This window comes from Suncus etruscus, chromosome 1 (assembly GCF_024139225.1).
Source record: "Suncus etruscus isolate mSunEtr1 chromosome 1, mSunEtr1.pri.cur, whole genome shotgun sequence".
In the NCBI taxonomy this organism is placed as follows: domain Eukaryota; kingdom Metazoa; phylum Chordata; class Mammalia; order Eulipotyphla; family Soricidae; genus Suncus; species Suncus etruscus.
In genome coordinates this window covers 190,131,510-190,135,781 of record NC_064848.1, presented here as the reverse complement: position 1 = coordinate 190,135,781, position 4,272 = coordinate 190,131,510, and the positions used below count along the sequence as shown (strand labels likewise).

The 4,272-nt window shown below is 44.1% G+C and overlaps 1 non-coding gene across 1 annotated transcript; it reads left to right on the top strand.

The window, feature by feature from the left end:
• The first annotated feature begins 2,557 nt into the window (after positions 1-2,557).
• LOC126025920 (U6 spliceosomal RNA) lies at positions 2,558-2,664 on the top strand. Its single transcript, XR_007501540.1, has one exon. It is a non-coding gene; the product is annotated as a U6 spliceosomal RNA (small nuclear RNA).
• Positions 2,665-4,272: the final 1,608 nt, after the last annotated feature.

Genomic DNA, 4,272 nt, shown 5'->3' with positions numbered 1-4,272 from the left:
CTCACATGTGCGAGGCAGATGACTCCACCACTGAGTTCCATCCTGGGCCTCCTGGGATTTTTGTTTTAACTTCTATTTTTTTTAATTAAAGATTTTTATTTTGAGTCATCGAAATACAGTTACAAAGTTGTTCATGATTGAGTTTCAGTCATTACAATATTCTGACATCCATCCCCTTCACCAGTGCACATTTCCTGAAACCAATGACAGCTTCACTCCTGCCTCCCCACCGCCTGTCTGCCTCTATGGCACTCTTTCTTCTTTCCTCTTCTTCTCTTCTTCTTTCTTTATTTTTCTCTTCTTCTTTCTTCTTCTTTCCTTTCTTTCTTTCTTTCTTTCTTTCTTTCTTTCTTTCTTTTTTCTTTTTCTTTTCTTTCTTTCTTACTTTCTTTCTTCTTTCTTCTCTTTCCTTTCTTTCTTTCTTTCTCTTTCTTTCCTTTCCTTTCTTTCTTTCTTTTTCTTCTTTCTTCTTTCTTTCTTTCTTTCTTTCTTCTTTTCTCTTTCTTTCTTTTCTTTCTTTCTTTCTTTTCTTTCTTTTCTTTCTTTCTTCTTCTTCTTTCTTTCTTTCTTCTCTTTCTTTCTCTCTTCCTTCCTTCCTTCCTTCCTTCCTTCCTTCCTTCTTTCTTCCTTTCCTCCCTCCTCCCTCCCTCCCATCCTTTCTTTCTTTCTTTTCCTTCTTTCTTTTCTTCTTTTTCTTTCTTCTTTCTTTCTTTTCTTTCTTTCTTTCTTTCTTTCTTTTCTTTCTTTCTTTCTTTCTTTCTTTCTCTTTCATCTTCCTTTCCTTCCTTTCTTCTTTCTTTCTTTCTTTCATTCTTTCTTTTTCTTTCTCCTTTCTTTCTTTCTTTCGTTCTTTCTTTCTTTCTTTCTTTCTTTCTTTCTCTCTTTCTCTTTCCTTCCTTCTTTCCTTTCCTTCCTTCCTTCCTTCCTCCCTTTCTTCCTCCCTTTCTTCCTCCCTCCCTTCCTCCCTCCCTTCCTCCCTCCCTCCGCCTTCCTCCTTCCTTCCTTCCTTCCTCCTTCCTTCCTTCCTTCCTCCTTCCTTCCTTCCTTCCTTCCTTCCTTCCTTCCTTCCTTCCTTCCTTCCTTCCTTCCTTTCTTCCTTTCATCTGTTCTCTTTCTCTCACTCACTCTCTTCCTTTTAGACATGGGTTTACAATCTTGTTATTGAAGGAGTAAAGTGCATTCCTGGGATATTCTTTTGTTTTGTTTTGTTTTTTGGGCCACACCCCGGAGGTGCTCAGGGGTACTCCTAGCTATCTGCTCAGAAAATGGCTCCTAGCAGGCACGGGGGAACAATATGGGGGCACCGGGGATTTGAACCAACCACCTTTGGTCCTGGATCAGCTGCTTGCAAGGCAAACCGCTGTGCTATCTCTCTGGTCCCGGGATATTTTTTTTTAATATTAAAATGTACAATTTTGGGGCTGGAGAGATAGCATGGAGGTAAGGCGTTTGCCTTTCATGCAGGAGGTCATCGGTTCGAATCCCGGCGTCCCATATGGTCCCCCGTGCCTGCCAGGTGCAATTTCTGAGCCTGGAGCCAGGAATAACCCCTGAGCACTGCCGGGTTGTGACCCAAAAAACCACAAAAAAAAAAAATGTACAATTTTAATTCCAATACAAATAAAATTCCAATATTCTAACATTCCAATATTCTATTCTTTTAATATTTCAAGATTCCAACATCAGAGTTTTCCAACATTCCAATTATCCAATATTTTAATACTCCAATATTCTAACATTCCTGTATTACTATATCCAACATCCATATATACATTAATATAACATACCAATATTTCATTGTTCATCCTGGGATATTCTTGAAACCAAGAACTTCCAGGGAGAAGAGCTCAAAGGGCTAATATTCGTGCTGTGCATAGGGGACCACACGTGGGAGCCCAGGGTTTGATTATTTCCACCACATGGTCTTCCCAGATACTGCCAGGAACATCAGACCCCTGAGAGCCCTAGGCTAGGAATAGCCTGAACACTACTGGGTGTGGCCCCCAAATAAACAAAAGAATGTTACTCCAGAGATGTGAATCTGTATGATGGTCTGTTGGCCAGAATTTAGTTTCTTCCAATCATACCGGGAAGGATCTAGGTGCAATCACTTCTTGAAGGAACCACAGATCTTCCATGCTTGTCTGAATTCCCACCTGCCATTTTCCACTGGTCACAAGTTGAGTTGGGGGGCCTGGAGAGATAGCACAGCGGCGTTTGCCTTGCAAGCAGCCAATCCAGGACCAAAGGTGGTTGGTTTGAATCCTGGTGTTCCATATAGTCCCCCGTGCCTGCCAGGAGCTATTTCTGAGCAGACAGCCAGGAGTAACCCCTGAGCACCGCCGGGTGTGACCCAAAACAAAAACAAAAACAAAACAAAAAACAAAAAAACAAACAAAAAAACAAGTTGAGTTGGGCCCGGTCTCAATGCCTGATTCTCTTCTGATAGCTTGTATCTTCCACTGGGGCTGGGGGCAATCTCAGCTTTCTGACCTCATAGCCTCCTTTCCAGAAAACTGCCCGGGTAAAAAGTTCTTTCAAAACAGAGCTGTGGGTTGTGCTCGCTTCGGCAGCACATATACTAAAATTGGAACAATACAGAGAAGATTAGCATGGCCCCTGCGCAAGGATGACACGCAAATTCATGAAGCGTTCCAAAAACAGAGCTGTGGGGGGCAGAAGCGATAGCATAGCGGTAGGGCATTTGCCTTGCACACAGCTGCCCAGGACAGACCTAGGTTCGATCCCCAAAGTCCCACGTGGTCCCCCAAAGCCAGGAGCGATTTCTGAGCTCATAGCCAGGAGTAACCCCTGAGTGTTACTGGGTGTGGCTCAAATTCCCCCCAAACAAACATAAAAACAGAGCTGTGAATACACAGGCCATTGAGTATCTCTGACCTGAAGATGTCCAAGAAAGTCGGGTTATGTTATTCTCATATTATTTTGTGGGGTTACTTTGGGTTGGGGGTTTTATTGGCCACACCCAGTGATGTCAGCTCAGGGGTTACTCCTGGCTATGCACTCAGAAATTTGTTCCTGGCTTGGGGGGATCATGTGGGGACACCAGGGGATCGAACAGCGGTCTAATCCTAGGTTGGCACACTCAAGGTAGGTGCCTTACACCTGCCACCACCTCTCCGGCCCATATTCTCGTATTATTTTATTTATTTATTTATTTATTTTTATCACACCTGGTGATGCTCAGAATTTACTACTGGCTTTGCTTTCAGAAATCAGTACTAGAGAGAGGACCTAGAGATTGAACCCAGGTGAACTGTATGCAAAGCAAGCAGCCTACACTCTGTATTATCTAGCAAGCCCCCTAAAACTCCCAGGTTGTATTTTGTACTCATTCAAAAGTCACACTGCTAAGGGCCAGAGTGATAGCACAGTGGTAGGGTATTTGCCTTGCATGCTGCCAAACTCAGGATAGACCCAGGATGAACCCTGGTTCGATCACCTGGCATCCCATACGGGCAGGGGTCTCAAACTCGTGGCCCGAGGGCCGTTTGCGGCCCTCCGTACAACATTTTGTGGCCCTCACGGCCAGCCTTCAAATATCGCAGTAGTCGTGATTATTCGCTTACCGAATATTTGCACTAAAATAGCAAAAACTCGCATTAAAACATTCGCATACCCCAAGCAGTTCCGTTCGGGGTATGCAAATGTTTAATGCGATTTTTTGCTATTTTTAGTGCAAATATTCGGTAAGCGAATAATCACGAATACTTTGCGCCTAGCGCAGACGTCATTTCTGCTGCTCCTGCCTGATGTCCCTTTTTTTTTGAGTGAAATTCCTTATGGCTGGCCCCTGCCTCACCTCCGACTTTGCCTCCTGCGGCCCCCAGGTAAATTGAGTTTGAGACCCCTGCCAGATGGTCTCCTGAGCCTTCCAGGAGAAAATTTTTTTGTGGGGGGGGGCCACCACCCGGTGGCGCTCAGAGGGGTTACTTTTGGCTCTCTGCTCAGAAATCGCTCCTGGCAGGCACAGGGGATCATATGGGATGCTGGGATTCGAACCACAGTTGGTCCTGGGTCAAATTGCTTGCAAGGGCAAATGCCAATCGCTGGTGCTATCTCTGCAGGCCCTCCAGGAGCGATTTCTGAGAGCAGAGTCAGGAGTAACTCCTAAGTACCGCCAAATGTGGGCCCCAAAAATAAAACAAACTAAAAAAAAAAGTCACATTTATAGCCTGCTATAAAATTAACACACAGAAAATTAATGGGCCTTTTTATACACCAATAATGATAGGGAAGAAATGGACATTAAGA